The sequence below is a fragment of the Suricata suricatta genome, chromosome 3, assembly GCF_006229205.1.
Source record: "Suricata suricatta isolate VVHF042 chromosome 3, meerkat_22Aug2017_6uvM2_HiC, whole genome shotgun sequence".
Taxonomy (NCBI): Eukaryota; Metazoa; Chordata; class Mammalia; order Carnivora; family Herpestidae; genus Suricata; species Suricata suricatta.
In genome coordinates, this window is record NC_043702.1 from 104,791,981 (window position 1) to 104,811,548 (window position 19,568).

Sequence of the window (19,568 nt, forward strand, 5' to 3'; positions counted from 1 at the left end):
GAGACAAAGGAATCAAGAACAAAAATGAACTACTGGGACCTCATCAAGATAAAAAGCTTCTGCAAGGCAAAGGAAACAACCAAAAAAACTAATAGGCAACCAACAGAATGGGAAAAGATAGTGGCAAATGGCATATCAGATAAAGGACTAGTATCCAAAATATACAAGGAGCTCACTAAACTCCATACACAAAAAATGAATAATCCAGTGAAGAAGTGGACAGAAGACCTGAATAGACACGTCTCCAAAGAGGACATCAGGATGGCCAACAGGCACATGAAATGATGCTCAGTGTCACTCATCATCAGGGAAATACAAATCAAAACTACACTGAGCTATCACCTCACACTGGTCAGAGTTGCTAATCAAGAGAATATAGATGCTGGTGAAAATGTGGAGAAACAGGCACCCTCCTACACTGTTGGTGGCAATGTAAACTGGTGCAGCCTCTCTGGAAAGCAGTGTGGAGGCTCCTCAAAAAACTATCGATAGAACCCCCCTATGACCCTGCAATAATACTGCTAGAGATCTACCCAAGGGATACAGAAGTGCTGATGCATAGATGTCGGGAGCCGCCAAGTTTTCTGGCTGCCTCAGGCAAGGATATTCGCTCTCCAGGAAGTACCGAGAAAAACAAGATTTGCATCTGGAGGCTGGAGATTGCCATTTCCTGGCCCAAATAATTTTGGCGACTGTCTTGCTGGGCCAGACGTAGATTTGGCCAAGGTGCACAAAAGATCAAAACCTTATTTCGGGTATTCAGCGCTAGCTCCCCCTCCCCAGCATTGCAGAGGCAAGTCTGGGCACTTCTTTTGATATTCATTTGACTCTGTTACCTGGCAACCAACCTGGGTCAGTTCTCCGCCCCAAATTCTAAATAAGAGTGAATTATTTTCTTAATAAAACACAGAGGCTTGATCAGAAACCGTGTGCTGTCTTCACTCTCTGCATCTCCCTCCTGCCCTGTTTTCTCTCCCTCCCTCACGAAGGACCCGCGACGGAAGCGTGCTCAAAGTCAGGACGTGCGTGCCTGGACCTGGTGAGCTAGCGCACCAGGGCACCTACAAGTGCCACCCCAACCTGGGGTGGAAGCTGACTGGCGGACAAGCAGCCCCGGTCTGCGGGCAAAGACACATAGGGGCACATGTACCCCAATGTTCATAGTGGCACTTTCTACAATAGCCAAATCATGGAAAGAGTCTAATTCATCACCTGATGAATGGGTCAAGAAGATGTGGTATATATATACAATGGAGTACTATATGGCAATGAGGAAGAATGAAATCTTGCCATTTGTAGCAAAGTGGATGGACTTTGAGGGTGTCATGCTAAGCGAAATACGTCAGGCAGAGAAGGACAGATACCATATGTTTGCACTCATAGGTCTAACAGGAGAAACCTAACAGAAGACCATAGGGAGGGGAAGGGGGAAAGAAAGTTGGGGAGAGAGAGGGACACAAATCATGAGAGACTATTGAATACTGAAAACAAACCATGGACTGAAGGGGGAGGGGGAGGGAGGGAAGAGGGTGATGGTCATGGTGGGGAGCACTTGTGGGGAGAAGCACTGGGTGTTATATGGAATCCAATTTGAAAATAAACTATAAAAAATGAAAAATAAAATAAAATCATGAAGCAGAGAAAGTTCATTTAATCTATTTTTAATATTATTTTATGTACTTTTAGAAATAATGGCTGTAGCCAAGATGGTGTAAATAAATTCCTACTTGAGATGTATCATATGGTAATATGAAGTCAAGCCCAAGAGAGAGAAAGCAACCTCAAAAATAAGGAGGACGTTTATTTCTGTGGAGTCAGAAAAGGAAAAGACATAGGGAAAGGCCCCAGCTTGCTGGCTCTGAGATGGTTCTGGCTAGGTAATAAAAAGTCAAAGTATTCACCTGGAAAGGGAGACCCACAGTTTAGAAAACCTGACTTTCAGAGAAAATTGGCCCTCTGAGATCCAAGAAACATGAACAAAAGTCAGTTCACACCTTGACACATCCTTCTTGACACAGAGAACATTTGAAAAGAGAGACCTCCAACAGAATAACAATTGAGCTAATAGAAGGTGTCTTAACAACAGTAAGGAAAATCAGAAAGCAAGATTACCTACAATGCACAGAGTAGAAATTATCCAAAAGGTGAAGAATGGAAACAAAAAGATGAGAAAAGAAGTTCTAAGAAATGAAAAATATACAAAACATTCATTAAGGATATCTAATATACATTTAATCAGATTTCTAGAAAGAGGAGAGAGAAACAGAGTCAATTTTTTAAAATCATTAAAAGACACCAATCTTCAGAATATCAAAATCTTAAAGATTTTCAAATAAGAAAATACAAGGAGCCCACAACTAGGCAAATCATAGTGAAATGGCTAAACAGTGAAGACAACAAGAATATATTAGAAATAATGATGGAAAATGTATATTAAATTCAAAAGTATCAAAAATTATTTTGACAGATAACCTCTCAACAGAAAATAAAAGCAGCCATGAAAACTGAAATAATAGTTTCAAAGAGAATGTAGAGAAAACTGTCAAAATTGGATACTTATTGAAACTACCCTTCAAAAACATGATGAAAGAAAAGACATTTTCAGATGAACAAGAAACTCTCACTAAAGGACATTCTAAACTAATTCAGTCAGAGAGATAAATTCCAAGTGGCAATTATAAGATACAAAATAAAATAATGAGCAAAATATGTGGCAAATATATAAGTAAATCTAAACAAATCCAGGCTTTATAAAACAATAATAATAATGTATCATGAGATTAGAAATAGGGTAGGACTAAAATATTGGACATCAACCCCATATTTAGAAAGGAAAGTTAAAATGTTCTTGAGTTTCTCATTCCATGGAAAAATGACAATGATATTAATTAAATTTTGACCCTGATAAGTTATATATTTATATTTACATATATAAGTATATATATGGTGCATACATACTGAATAACATTCCACAAAAATGTATAAATTCTAAACTGTAAGCAAAATATAGAATGAGAAAAATAAGCAATCCAAAAAAAAAGCAAGAAAAACACAGAAAAGATAGACAGAAAGAAAAAAGGTTATTGAAAATCAATCTTATTCTATCAGAAGTACAAAATGTAAATTTATTAAATCCTCCATTTAGAAAAAGATTGTCAAAATAGAAAAGTAAAAACAGCTATAAACAACACACAAGGTGAAAGTAAAACAGTAAAAAAAAAAAAAAAACCCAGCCATTGAAATAACTGATTTCCCCAAATGCTGATATAACACTTAGAAACTTGTATTCATCTAAAACTATGGTCCCTAAATATATAAAGCAAAACTTGACAGAACTGCAAGAAGACATAAACAAATCCAGCATTATTTTAGAAAATATTGACACAAGTATCTTGGGAATAGCTAGGTTAAGCAAGCAAAAATTAAAACAAAAACAAAAAAATAGAGACATGAAAGATTTGAGAAACATACCAATCTTGATATAACAGAGATTAGATAGATAGATAGGTAGGTAGATAGATAGATAGATAGATAGATAGATAGATAGATAGATAGATAGATAGATAGATAGATAGACAGATAAGATAGGAAGATGCATGATAGGTAGGTAGGTAGGTAGATAGATGATAGATAGATAGACAATATTCATAACATTCAACAGTTATGAATGCACATTTTATTCAAGTGTACATGGAATATTTACAAACTTGCCCATGTATTAAGACCAAAAACAAACAAAACAAATGTCTCAAATTCTTGTAATGGATTAGTATCTTGGTATCTTCAATTACATTCTCTAACCACAATGTAATTAAATTAGAAATTAATAATAAAGATAATTACTGTTTATGTTTATAAATTCAACAACATATTTCTGAACAGCAAGGGTCAAATAAGAAATTATAATGGATACTGGAAAACATTTTAAACTAGAAGATTATAAAAGAATGCACATCAACAGGCAATGGAATGCTAATTTGATATGTAAATGGAAATCTATTGCCCTAAATATTCATATTAAGAACAAGAAAGATTAATTTAATAAGCTAAACATATGACTTTAAAAGAACAATAAAACATACCCAAAGAAAATGGAAAGAAGAGTATACTCAAGATGAAAGCACAAATAACTGAAAAATTATCAAAGCAGTATGGTACTGGCACAAAAATAGATACATAGATCTAAGGATCAGAGTAGAAACCCAGAAATGAACCCAAAACTGTATAGCCAGTTAATCTTTGACAAAGCAGGAAAGAATACTAAATAGGAAAAGGACAATCTCTTCAACAAATGGTGTTGAGAAAACTGGACAGAAACATACAAAAGAATAAACTGGCCCACTTTCATACACCACACACACACACAAAAATAAAAATGAGTTAAAGGTCTAATTGTGATACAGGAAACCATAAAAATCCTGAAAGAGAAACAGGTAGTAACTTTTAGGCATTGGCAGTAACAACTTCTTTCTAGATGTGTCTCCTGAGGCAAGGGAAACAGGAAAAAATAAACATTGGGAGTTCACCAAAATAAAAAGTTTCTGCAAAGGGAAGGGGAAAAAATCAACATAACTAAAAGGCAACCTACAGAATGGAAGAAGATATTTGCAAATGACATCTGATAAAAAGTATCCAAAATATACAAAGAACTTATAAAACTCCACACCCAAAAGATGAATAATTCAATTCATTTGGCAGAATGGGCAGAAAACATGAATAGACATTCTTCCAAAGAAGACATACAGCTGTCCAACAGACACATGGAAAGATGCTCAAAACACTGATCATCAGGGAAATGTAAATCAAATCTATAGTGAGATATCACTTCACACCTGTCAGAATGGCTAAAATCAACAACATAAGACATAACATTTGTTGGAAAGGATATGGAGAAAGGGAACCACTCTTGCACAGTTGATGGGAATGCAAACTGATGCAGCCACTGTCGAAGACAGTATGGAGATTCCTCAAAATGCTAAAAACAGAACTACCATAAGATCCAGTAATCACACTACTGGGTATTTGCCCCCAAAATAGAAAAACACTAATTCAAAGGGATACATGCGCTCCAATTTTTATAGCAACATTATCTAAATAGCCAAATTATGGAAAGAGCACAATTGACTGACGAATTGATAAGGAAGATGTGATATATACAGGAATATTACTCAGCCATTAAAAAGAATGAAATCTTAATATTTGCAGTGATCTGGACAGAGCAATAGAGTATAATGCTAAGCAAAATAAATTGGTGAGAGAATGACAAATACCATATGATTTCATGTATGTGTGGAATTTAATACCATATGATTTCATGTATGTGTGGAATTTAACAAACGAAACAAATGAGCAAAGAGAAAAAAGAGAGAGACAGAGAGAAGCAAACCAAGAAACAGATTCTTAACGACAGTGAGAAACCGGATGGTTACTGGAGAGGAGGTGGGGTGGGGGAGGGGTGAAATGGGTGATGGGGTTTGAGGAGGGTGGGCACTTGCTGTGATGAGCACTGGCTGATGTATGTAAGTGTTGAACCACTACATTGTACACCTGAAACTAAAGTTACACTGTATGTTAACTGGAGTTTTTTTTTAAAGCTTAAAAAGAATAAGTAAATGAAAACACTTCCTTCTTATTGAAAAAACTTTAGTGAAAAATAAGCATATACAATAAAGAGAAATATAATTCCAAAAACTGGTTCTTTGAAAAGGCCAATTTTAAAACTTCAGGCAAAAGTAATCAGGAAAACATGAGAGAAGGCATGAATAAATAATTTAGGAATAAAACAGAAAATGTAACTTTAAATACTGCAGATATTAAAAAGGCAATACAAGGACATTATTAGGAACATTATACCAATAAAGCTGAAAATTTAGATGAAATGTAAAAATTCATGAAAAATATAACTTACTAGTACAGGAAAAATAAAAAAAATAGAAATTCTGAGTGTTTCTATAATCATTTTAAAAACCAGACCGGGGGCGCCTGGGTGGCTTAGTCAGTGAAGCATCCAGCTCTTGGTTTTGTCCTTCTGGTTTGTGGGTTCAAGCCTCGTGTCCAACTCTGCTCTGAGAGCCTCATTGGGATTCGTTCTCTCCTTCTCTTTCTGTCCATCCCCTGCTCATGTTTTCTCTTCTCTAAATAAACAAACAAACAAACAAACATAAAAAATTTTTTGACAAAGTAATAAACCTGACCAATAGTTAAAACTTCCCCACAGGGAGACCACCTGGCCCATGGAGTTGCACCAAGAGCTATACCAAATATCTAAAAAGATACACAATTCTGATTTTATTCAGATTCTTCCAGAGAAAAGGCAATGGACTCATTTTAAGATGTTGGCATAAACTAATACCAAAATCCCACCACAACAGTATAAGAAAATAAAATTACAGTCTGGTTTTTTAAATGAATATAGATGTGAGAAATCTTTGAAAATGTATTAGAAACCTCTATCCAGCAATATATAAAAAACTTACATGTCACAACCACACTGGTTTTAATATAAGAGTGTATGATTAATTTACCTTTAAAAATCAATGAATGGAAATCATCTGTAAACATATCAAAGAAAAAACATCATAGGCTTATCTATTAGATACAGAAAAAGCATTTGATAAAATTTAGCATATATTCATTATAAAAATCTTCAGCATGCTAGAAATAGAAAGAAATTCCTCAACCTAATATGCCATCATCCATAACAATGACAAGTTAAAAATTTTTCCTTAAGATAAGGAATAGCTAAAGGGCTCACTAGTATCATTTACAGTGAACATCCCAGATGGCACAGAAAGGCAAGGAAACAAATGTTTAAAGATTGGAGAGGAAGAATCAAGGCAGTCATTACTTGCAGATAATATTACTGTCTATATAGAAATCCCAAATTATTGCATTAATAAGAGTTAAGCACAATTATTGAATACCCAGTTTTCAAAATTGCAGTTCCATATACTACCAATAATGTTTTAAAATGTCACCTTTGTGAGTGTCATCCAAAATTATCTCATGAATATAAAGTCCACAGTAATAAATCTAACAGAGAATATAGATGACCTATATGGACAAAATTAGAAACTCATTTAAAGAATTAAAGAATTATATATAAATATATATGTATGTGTATATATATGTCTGTATGTATGTATATATATGTGTGTGTGTGTATATATATATATATATATATATATATATACATATATATATATAGCTCATGGAGTGAAAGAACTAATGTTAAAATATCCATACTATCAAAAGCAATCAACAGATTCAGTGCAATCCCTATCAAAATATTGAAGGCATTTTTCACAGAACCAGAACAAATAATCCTAAAATTTGTATGGAACCACAAAAGATCCCCAGTAGCCAAAGAAATCTTGGGAAAGAAGAAAAGAGCTGGATGTATCACACTCCCAGACTTCAAACTACACTACAAAACAATATAGTACTATAAGGTACTATAGATCTATGATCTATAGATCAATAGAACAGAACAAATAGCCCAGAAATAAAGCCATGCTAACATGGTCATTGGATCTATGTCAGAGGAGGCAAGAATATGCAATGGGGAAAAGACAGTCTCTTCAACAAATGGTGCTAGGAAAATAGGACAACAACATGACAAAAAAAATTGTCATGCAAACTGGTGCAGCCATTGTGGAAAATGGAATGGAGGATTCTCAAAAAATTAAAAATAGAACTACCCTATGTCCCAACAATTCCACTTCTAGGAGTTTATTCAAAGAAAACAAAAACATGAATTAGAAAAGGCATATATGTAACCTTATGTTCATTATAGCTTTATTTACAAGAGCCAAGATATGGAAGCAACCTAAAATGCCCATAGATGGATGAATGAATAAAGAAGATGTGGTGTGGACGCACACACGTGTGCACACACAAACACACAAACACACAATGGAATGTTATTCAGCCATAAAAATAATAAAGTCTTGCCATTTGCAACAACCATGGGTTGGTTTAGAGGGCATTATACTAAGTGAAATAAATCAAAGAAGAATATCATGTATACCATTGACAAGTTGAAAGTGTTTCCTTAAGATTAGGAATAGGTAAAGGGTCACTAGCATCACTTACATTGAGCACCATATGATTTCACTTATAATCAGAATCTAAAAGAAAACAAAACAAATGAACGAACAAAACAGAAAAGACTCCTTCCTAGTGCACAGAAAAAATTGGTGGTTGCCAGAGCAGAGGGAAGTGGGGGTAGAGATGAAATAAGTGAAAGTGGTTAAGAACTACAACCTTCCAGGAAAGGAGGCAAGATGGCAGAGAAAAAAAGGAGCTCTTTAAACTTCATCCACCCATCTATCGAACTGAGAAGGACATTACTCTTATCTATAAGACTGGGAGGAGAAAATATAGACTCCAGAAGGAAGACAATGTCAAAGATGCCTGAGGCTGCCCCAAAAAACAAGCCAAAGTACGCATGATGGGGAGTCCCAAATATAACTGAGTAGGGAAATAAAATAATCAAAGGCACAACAACAGAAACTGAGAGACACCATTAAAAGAACATTTCCTGAAATGACAGGCCCTTAGACAGTCAATAAGCTTCCTGTAACAGAGCAATACTAACAGGTACACAGTGTGCAATGAGCTTTTAAAACTGACAAGAGACAGAAAGCTAGCCAAAATGACTAGAACTCTCCCCTAAAGAAACTCCAGGAAGAAGTCACAGCCACAGAACTGCTCAAAAAGGATCTAAGCAACATAACTGAACAAGAATTTAGAACAATTGTCATAAAATTAATTGCTGGGCTTGAAAAAAACATCAGAGAACCTACTGATACAAAGACTAGGGACTTTCAAAATAGCTGTGATGAGTTTTAAAAAAAAGGCTATAAATGAGGTGAATAATAAAATGGAGGTGGCCACCTCATGAATTGAAGAGGCAGAGAGAAGAATAGGTGAACTGGAAGACACAATTATAGCAAAAGAGGAAGCCGAGAAAAAAAGAGAAAAATTGATCCAGGAGCAGGAAAGGAGAATTCGAGACCTGAGTGATACAATCAAACGGAACAACATCCTTATCAAAAGAATTCCTTAAGAGGAAGAAATAGAGAGAGAGAGAGAGGTTCTGAAGGGGTACTAGAACAAATTATAACTGAGAATTTCCCGAATCTGGGGAAATAAATAGACTTTCAAATTCAAGAGGCACCAAGAACCCCCTTAAGATGTAAATTGAATCAACCTTCAGAATGACATATCATAGTGAACCTGACAAAATATAAAGATAAATAGAAAATTCTGAAAGCAGCTAGGGAGAAAAGGGCCCTCACATACAAAGGGAAACTTATCAGAGTGGTTACAGACCTATCTAATGAAACTTGGCAGGCCAAGAAGGAATGGCAGAAAATCTTCAATGTGATAAGCAGAAAACATATGCAGCCAAGAATCCTTTATCCAGCAAGACTGTCATTTAAAATAGAAGAGGAGATAAAGGTGTTCCCAAATAAATAACAGTTGAGAGAATTCATCACCACCAAACAAGCCCTACAAGAAATCCTAAGAGGGACTCTATGAGGGAAATGTTCAAAGAATGCAAAGTACCACAGACACCAATCCAAACATGAATTCTACCGAGAACACAATGAATCTAAACCCACATTTTCAATAATAAGACTGAACATAAATGGACTGAAGCCTCCCACCAAATGACACAGGGTAGCAGAATGGATAAAAAAACCAAATCCATCTATTTGCCGTCTACAAGAGACTCATTTTAGACCTAAAGATACATTCAGGTTGAAAGTAAAGGGATGGAGAAATATCTGTCACATGACTAGAGGCCAAAAGAAAGCTGGAGTAGCCATACTTATATCAGACAAACTGGACTTTAAAGTAAAGGCAGTAACAAAAGATGAAGAAGGATATTATTTAATAATTACAGGGTATCTCCATCAGGAAGAGCTAACAATTATAAATATCTATGCACCAAATTCAGGAGCGCCCAAATACAAACAATTAATTACAAACAGAATCTTATTGATAAGAATGTGCTAATTGCAGGGGACTTTTTCTTTAGTGGGAAAAGTGGGTTTTTAATAAAAAACCCCCATGGCTATATGATTTCATGATCCAGGGGCGCCTGGATGGCTCAGTCAGTTAAGCCTCCGACTTCGGCTCAGGTCAGATCTCACGTTCGTGGGTTTGAGCCCCACGTCAGGCTCTGTGCTGACAGCTAGCTCAGAGCCTGGAGCCTGCTTCTAGTTCTGTGTCTCTTTCTCTCTCTGCCCCTCCCCCTCTCATGCTCTGTCTCTGTATCAAAAAATAAATAAAACATTTTTTTAAAAGTTTGATTTCATGATCCATAAGCACAAACAGGTAACATTGCTATAACTATAAAATGCAAATATACTTACACTTGACTTCCAGACAAGTGTGAGATATTATCCATACATGTCCATGGGATGAATCACAACTTAGAAGTCTGATGTGGATGAATGGTGGCATAAAAATGAACTTCTAGGGGACTTTAATACTCCACTGACAGCAATGGATAGATCAACCAGAAAGAAAAACACTAAAAAAAAACAATGGACCTGAACGACACATTGGAACAGATGGAACTGATATATTTAGAACTCTGCATCCTGAGGATAGGAAATTCACCCTCTTTTCGAGTGCACATGGCACATTCTCCAAGATAGATCACACACTGGGGTATAAAGCAGCCCTCCATAAGTATAAACGAATAGAGATCATACCAACCAGACTTTCAGATCACAATGCTATGAAACTTGAAATTAACCACAGGAAAAAGACTGGAAAACCTCCAAAAAGGTGGAGGATAAAAACCACCCTACGAAAGAATGATTGGGCTGATCAGGCAACTAAAGAAGAAATTTAAAAATATATGGAAACAAATGAAAATGAAAATACAAAAATACAAAGTGTCTGGGACACAGCAAAAGCAGTCCTAAGAGGAAAGTATATAGCAATCCAGGTCTATTTCCACAAACTAGAACAAGTGCAAATTCATAATCTAAGAGAGCACCTAATGGAACTAGAAGGGGAGCAGCAAGAGCACCCCAAACCCAGTAGAAGAAAAGAAATAATAAACATCAAGGCAGAAATAAACAATATAGAATCCAAAAAAACAGTTGAGCAGATTGATGAAACCAAGAGTTGGTTCCTTGAAAAAATATACAAAATTGATAAACCTCTAGCCAGGCTCCTTAGAAAGAAAAGAGAGAGCACCCACATAGACAAAGTCATGAATTAAAAAGAATCTATTACAACCAATCCCTTAGAAATACAAGCAATAATTAGAGATTGCTATGAAAAACTATATGCCAACAACATGGACAACCTAGAAGAAATGGACAAATTCCTAAACATACATGCATTAACATATTCAAACAAGAAGAGATAGAAGGCATGAATAGATGGATAACCAGTGAAGAAATCAAATCTGTTATTAAAAATCTCCCAATGAATAAGAGCCCAGGGCCAGACGGCTTCCCAGGGGAATTCTACCAGACATTTAAAGCAGAGCTCATACTCATTCTCAAATTATTCCAAAAAAATAGAAATAGAAGGAAAACTTCCAAACTCATTCTACGAAGCTAGCACCATCTTGATTCCCAAACTAGACAGAGACCCAGCAGAAAAAGAGAACTACAGACCAATATCCTTAATGAATACAGTTGCAAAAATACTCAACATGGATACTAGCAAATCAAATTCAACAGCATATAAAAAAAAATTGTCCATCATGATCAAGTGGGATTCATTCCTGGGTTACAGGGCCAGTTCAATATTCACAAATCCATCAATGTGATCCACCACATTAACAAAAGAAAATATAAAAACCATATATGATCCTGTCGATAGATGCAGAAAAAGCATTTGACAAAATACCACACCCTTTCTTAATAAAAACCCTTGAGAAAGTCGGAATAGAAGGAACTTACTTAAACATTACAAAAGCAATTTATGAAAAGCCCACAGCTAATATCATCATCAATGGGGAAAAACTGAGAGCTTTCCCCCTGACATCAGGGGTGTCCACTCTCACCACTGCTGTTTAACATAGTGCTGGAAGTCCTAGAATCAGCAATCAGACAACAAAAGGAAATAAAAGGCATCAGAATTGGCAAAGAAGAAGTCAGAATTTCACTTTTCGCAGATGACATGATACTCTACATGGAAAACCCAATTGACTCCACTAGAAGCCTTCTAGAACTGATCAATAAATTCAGTAAAATTGCAGGATACAAAATCAATGTACAGAAATCAGTTGAATTCCTATACACCAATAATGAAGCAATGGAAAGAGAGATCAAGAAACGGATCCCATTCACAACTGCATGAAAAACCATAAAATACCTAGGAATAAACCTAACGAATGTTGTAACAGACCTATGTGATGAAAACTATAGAAAACTTATGAAAGAAATTGAAGAAGACACCAAGAAATGGAAAAACATTCCATGTTTATGGATCAGGAGAATAAACTTTGTGAAAATGTCATTACTACCCAAAGCAATCTACACATTCAATGTAATCCCCATCAAAATTGCACCAACATTCTTTTCAAAGTGAGAACAAGCTATCCTCAAATTCGTATGGAACCACAAAAGATCCTGAATAGCCAAAGGAATATTGAAGAAGAAAACCAAAACGGGAGGCATCACAATCCCAGACTTTAGCCTCTACTACAAAGCTGTCATCATCAAGACAGTATGGTATTGACACAAAATCAGACACAGAGACCAATAGAATAGAATAGAGAACCCAGAATTGGGACCACAAATGTACGGCCAATTAATTTTTGGCAAAGCAGGAAAGAGTATCCAATGGGGAAAGGGCAGTCTCTTTAGCAGGTGGTGCTGGGAGAACTGGACAGCAACATGAAGAAAAAGGAAACTAGACCACTTTCTTACACCATACACAAAAATAAACTCAAAATGTATAAAGGACCTGAATGTGAAACAGAAAATCATCAAAACCCTCGAGGAGAAGATAGGAAACAGCCTCTTTGACCTCAACTGCAGCACTTTCCTCCTCAACACATCCCCAAAGGCAAGGGAAATAAAAGCAAAAATGAACTATTGGGACCTCACCAAGATAAAAAGCTTCTGCACTGCAAAGGAAACAATCCAGAAAACTAATAGGCAACCGATGGAATGGGAAAAGATAGTTGTAAATGACATATCAGATAAAGGGCTAGTATCCAAAATCTACAAGGAACTCACCAAACTCCACACCTGAAAAATGAATAATCTAGTGAAGAAATGGGCAGAAGATGTCCAAAGAGGACATCCAGATGGCCAACAGACACATGAAATAATGCTTAGCATCACTCATCATCAGGGAAATACAAATCAAAACCACAGTAAACTATATCCTCACAGCAGTCAGAGTGACTAAAATGAACAAATCAAGAGACTATAGATGCTGGCTAGGATGTGGAGAAACAGGCACCCTCCTACACTGTTGGTGGGAATGTAAACTGGTGCAGTTGCTCTGGAAAAGAGTGTGGAAGTTTCTCAAAAAACTATCAGTAGAACCCCCCTATAACCCAGAAATAGCACTGCTAGGGATTTATCCAAGGGATACAGAAGTGTTGATGCATAGGAGCACATGTACCCCAATGTTCATAGTGGCACTAGAAATGTTGTAGAAACAACAGCCAAATCATGGAAAGAGCCTAAATGTTCATCACCTGATGAATGGATCAAGAAGATGTGGTGTAGATATACAATGGAGTACTATATGGCAATGAGGAAGAATGAAATCTTGCCATTTGTAGCAAAGTGGATGGACTTTGAGGGTGTCATGCTAAGCGAAATACGTCAGGCAGAGAAGGACAGATACCATATGTTTGCACTCATAGGTCTAACAGGAGAAACCTAACAGAGGACTATAGGGAGGGGAAGGGGAAAAGAAAGTTGGGGAGAGAGAGGGATGCAAAACATGAGAGACTATTGAATACTAAAAATGGACTGAGGGCTGAAGAGGAAGGGAGAGGGGGGGAAGGGGGGGTGCTAATGGAGGAGGGCACTTGTGGGGAAGGGCACTGGGTGTTATATGGAAACCAATTTGACAATAAACTATTAAAAAAAAAGAACTACAACCTTCCAGTTATAAATTACATAAAACATTGGGATGTAATGTACAGTATGCAAAATAGTTGATAATACTCTAACACCTGTGTATGGTGACAAATCATAACTAAAGTTGATTAAGGTGACCATTGTGTAACATATATAAATATCAAATGACTATGTTGTACACCTGATGCAATCATATGTCAATTATGCTTCAATTAAAAAAAGAATCCTGGTTATCTCTGTCTTCAATGCATTCAGATCAAAATACACAAAAGAGGTGACAATTTGTGTTTGCTGTGTCATATTGTGATTTTGTGACTTCATCTGCTATGTCTAAAGTTTAGAAAGAAGAGCAAAGAGTAAGAATAACCAAGATATTCCTGGAGAAGCAAAATTAAGTGAGAAGATTTACCCAACCAGAATCTAAGAATCATTAAAAATCTCAAGTAATTAGGCAATCAGGCATTGGTGCAGCAAGTGGGAAAGGAAAATTGGAAATGAATTGGGAGCCAGGAAGCAGACCCACTATACATGAAACCTAATTTATGACAGAAATAACACTGCACTTCCATGAGAAAAGCTGGATTGTCAGGAAATACAGAACACAGAGTTTCCATCCATCTAGATCTTTATCTGAACTGCCTGATCTCCAGTGTCTTGTAGCTCATGTCTCTGAACCTGCAGGACAGCCCAGGACACCTGCTGCCCAGCTCTTAAGGAAGGGTGCTGTTTGGTGTTGCAGTGAATCTAAGAAAATAAAGAGGATGGTTCTGCAGTGGTGGGAAACTGAACACTGGCCATGGCTTCTACCCAGGGAGGAACTGACACTACTCTGTGACAAAAAGCACTGTTGGGAGATGTTCTCACAAAAGGGGAGCAGAGGGGCACCTGGGTGACTCTGAACTGACATTAAGCTTCTGACTCTTGGGTTCAGCTCAGGTCATGATCTGAGTTCAAGCCACACACTGACACAACAGAGCCTGCTTGGGATTCTCTCCCTCTCTCTGCTCTTCCCTTTCTCTCTCACTCGCTCACTCTCAATCTCAAAATAAATAAGTAAACTTTAAAAAATTTTTTTAAAAAGAAAGAGGAGCAGACACAGTGTACTGATGGGAAACAAGGAGGGAGCGCTCCATCCCCACAGTCACTCTGCAGTGGCCCTGACTGGTAGATCCAAACAAGCAGGAACCCGCAAAGCAGAAGCAAGATTTGCAGAGTCCCAAATTTAGCATCACAAAATAAATTACAGATGGACAGTTGGGGGCTGAGACACAAGAGTGTGGTATTAAACTGACACAAGCCCAAGACAAAAGAGACCCCCATGACTTGGTGCCTTGAGTCCATCTTGCTTACTCTCCATCACTGTCCTGCTCATTTTTAAGGTAAAAGCCAAATTGTCACTCCCTTCCGAGATGGCCTCAGAATGCTTGGAATTCCTTCCCCAGACATCTCTGGTGCTTGGCTCTGGACACTCTCCACACCCGCGAGCCTTTGCCTTCTCCAAGCAGGATGAGAGCCCTGGGACACAAGCAGGCTGGGGCTACACTATCAAGGCTCAGAAGTTTAGGTCAGAGGCTGCAGTCTTGACGTGTTACCAAGAAACATCAAGTCTTCCCACTTGATGTTAAGATGGGTCCCAGCCAACTGGTGCTGAATGACAGCATGGGCCTGCTCTGGCAGTGTGGGTGGACAAGGCTTCTCCTCACACTAGTCAATCAACGTACATCATTGTCCAATATGGCTCCACCGAGTTCTACATACCTGCTGTCCATCTCCCCAAAGTGCAGAATGGCCAACATCAACCACATTTGCTCCAGAGTGGCACTGAGTTAGCAAACGAGGCAAAAGCAAGCAAAAGAAGTGAATTACAGTGGTTGCTGATGCCATTCATGGAACCCAAACCCAGCTCTCTGGCTTCATCCCTCAAGACAAGAGGACCAAAGAAATAAATGTCAACAATAGCCTTAGAAGTAGTAATTATAACAGGAGCAGGGGTGAGCTATTATTTAGTATGCTAAAGGCTATACTGGACACTCCATAAGCATTACCTTATTTAATTCTCCAGAAGAATTAGAGGTAAAGGGGAAGGAGATAAATACAATTACCATCACTAGAGAAATTAACTCTCTGACACTCAGAAAGTAAAGAACAAAACAAATTAAAACCCACCAGAGGTGACAGAGCCAGTCATCCGTGGCAAGGCCTCGCACCAGGAAAGAGTATTTTCACAGTTAGTTCCTGTCCACAGACGAAAATGACAAGACTGCATGTCCTAGCCAGCCTAGGGACAGTGTGTTCATCAGCTTGGGCTGGTCCAACAGAAAACCACAGACTGAGAGGCTTACATAGCCTTTGTTCTTCTCAGTTCTGGAAGCTGGGAAGTCCAAGATCCTGTAGAATTAGGTTCTGGTAAAGATGGGCTTTCTGGCTCACAGATGGCTGGGTTCTGGCCATGTCCTTACCTGAGGAACATAGGAATAAGGAGAGGGAGAAAGGGAAAGAGAGCAAGCTTTGGTCTCTTAGTATAAGAGCCCTAACTCTGTCATAAGGGTCCTACCTGGTGATCTTGAAGGAGTTCAGGATGATAGGGAAAAATCTGTGAGAAGATGGCTGACAGGACTGATGAGGAAATTCCTGTCCCTGATGAAAGATTCCCCCTTCCGGAAGGGGGCTTCTTACCACCCTGTTTGTCATGCGCATTAATGAGGAATGATGGAGTAACGGGCTATAAATTATTCCCTCTGCTGATGCTCTGGGCTCAGACCTCAGGAGAGTGATCTCCTCTGAGTCCATCGGTGTAAAATAAATCTCCTGCCTTCCAAGATCTCTGAGGGCTACTTGGCTCTCTGCTGGGTGATCCAGACCAGATTCCGTAACAAGGAAATGCCACCCCAAAATAAGTTGTTACTATATAAATTATTTTGAGCTGAAGGCAATTGAAAAAGAGTAGATGTAGGAAGAAGCTTTCTGTGAACTCTCTTTATTTATGTAAGGGGGTGATACCAGCCCGGGAAGCATTGTGACTTTTTGTCACAGGAGACTAGGAGTCTACACCTCAGCCAGAGAGACTTTGTCACAGGCTATCACACCTCCCATCTCTTCCTCTAAGGGCCAGTTTACCTTTCCTCAAAATAATTTACTCTCCTGTAAGTGGCTTCCAGCCTCCTCCCTACCCCCCCTCCCCCACCTAGCTGACCCTGTGAAGATGCTACATAAGCTCTCACAGTCTCACCACTTTTTTGAGCACTTTCTTTCCTGTCATACTCCCAGGCACATAAAATTAAAAAGTAATATATTTGTATACCTTTTCTCTTACTAATCTGCCTGTTGTACGTTTACTTTACAGACCCAGCTATGGAACCTAGGAGAACAGAGGGGAAATGCCATCTTCCCCTGCAAGCTCATCTAACTCTAGTTTTCTTCCAAAGATACCCTCCCCAAATACCACCCCACTGGGGCTTACAGCTTCAACATATAACATCCAGGCCACCACAGTCAGGATTTCTCTGTCTCTTGCTATCAGGAATAAAACAGACTCTGCTGCCCAGCCTCTCCCCCTTCTTCAAGGATAGGCTCCCAGCCCACACCTTCCCCTATAATTTATATACAGTCCTCCAAGTCCCTGGGGACTCACCCTCTAGCCACAGTTGATTGGTCCAGAAGAAGCACCTGAACCAAGTGGAGCCAATCACAGGACTCCCATCCCCCTCCCAAGACCCACACACTTATAGATGAGGACTTTGGCTCTAGTTGTGCTCAACTCTGAGCTCTTCTGTATGATTTTTTTTTAATTTTTAATGTTTCTAGTTATTTTTGAGAGAAAAGGACAGACAGCATGAGCAGGGGCCAGGCAGAGACAGAGAGACACACACAGGATCTGAAGCAAGCTCCAGGCTCTGAGCTGTCAGAACAGAGCCCAGTGCAGAGCTCAAACTCCTGAACTGGGAGATCATGATCTGAGCTGAAGTCAGACACTTAACTGACTGAGCCATGCAGGTTCCCCATGAGCCCTTTGTAGGATTTTCAACTAATCCCAAAGAGCACATGCCTCAGTCCTCTTGTGTTGGTGAGCAAGGCAAGGTGATGTGAGCAACATGGCACAAAGGCAGGCATGTCCCCCTCCTTGGACCGGGTGGAGAAAATCTGTGAATAAAACTCTATGGAAGATCAGGTTATTCTGGCCCATGTATACAGGCATCACACCGTATGCTGTCGGGGACAGCAGTTGGAGAAGTTTGGAGAAGAAACTGGCAAACCTTCTGCTTTGACCCTTCAAAAATAGAGTGCCACATTTCACTGCAGAACTCACAGTGCGGACCTGTATAGGGCTTTTAAAAGCATTGAATTACTTGCCCACTTTCAGAAACCAGGAGACATCCCATAAATATCTAGGTGTCTGGGTTCTTTTGAAAAATTAGGACAGCCATTGGGCTTTTGTCCCTCCTGGCTTTCTGGAAGCAAATGATGGCTGCCCCCTGCAGGTGGTACATTCTCCGGTCTGACCCCAGCCTTCCTTCTCCCTTCATTCTCTACCCAATGCCCTGGGTCAACCCCCATTTCCCATTGCCTCCCCACTGCTTCTTCATGGAATACAAAGAGCAAGACCAGGAAGTCCATGCATTTCAAGAAGTTTGGAAGAGAGTATGTTACTCTGTGGAAGAAAAGTGTACTTTAAATGATTATCGGGCAAACAAAATTGATGCCAAAAGAACACAGCTGAACATGCTGTCATGAAGTAAATGGCTGATAGCTCCACACTCTGCCCAGTGCACTCAGTGGGCCCTTCTGGTAGTCGGTCCTGCAAGAACCGCTCTAGAATGTAAACCATCCTGGGCACTGGTCATTCCAGCATGAGGTCAACAGTTAGTATCCGAAGGGCAGGTTCCCTGTTTCTCACAGGGGAGCCCAGGGATCTGTATGTTACCTATGAAGAATTAACACATGAGGATTTATTATGAAAGCCAGAGATCCCACTTTGTGTTCTTTGGAGATTTGTGGCAAGGAATGTCACATTCCTCATTTTTAGAACAGAAAAAAAATACCTCCAAGAGGTAAGAATATAATTTTTCAGGAAACAGTTAGTGAATGTCCACGAGGTGGTATGTTTCCATCAGCAGGAACTGGTAGGGCCCGAGTACAAACTTGTAGGCCCTGTTTATCCAGCCGTGCTGGCCTCGCCACCTGAACATGACTTCTCACTGCATCTCATAAAAATGGGAATTTACTAATCTGCTTTTCACCTGCCATCCTGTGCTTTTCCAGTTGCTTTCAGCTACTTCAGAAAAGTCACTACATCCCACCTCCCAGGCATGAACTGCCAGAGGAAGTGGAGGAGGTAAGGTGGTAAAGCTTTCTAAAAGGCAAATGTCAGAACAGCTCTGTATTCAATGCTTACTGTGTGCAAAGTATGTGTTCTCTATGATCACTAGAGCTAAGGACACATTGTCAGATCTAACCCTAATAATAACTATGTGTAGGATGTGTTGT

General features: G+C 38.7%; 1 long non-coding RNA gene across 1 annotated transcript in view; it reads left to right on the plus strand.

Moving 5' to 3' along the window:
• LOC115287924 overlaps positions 1-17,910 on the plus strand; it is a 26,018-nt gene extending 8,108 nt beyond the window's left edge. Inside the window, exon 3 of the long non-coding RNA XR_003906723.1 lies at positions 17,428-17,910. This is a non-coding gene — a long non-coding RNA (uncharacterized LOC115287924). The remainder of the gene's footprint in view (positions 1-17,427) is intronic.
• Positions 17,911-19,568: the final 1,658 nt, after the last annotated feature.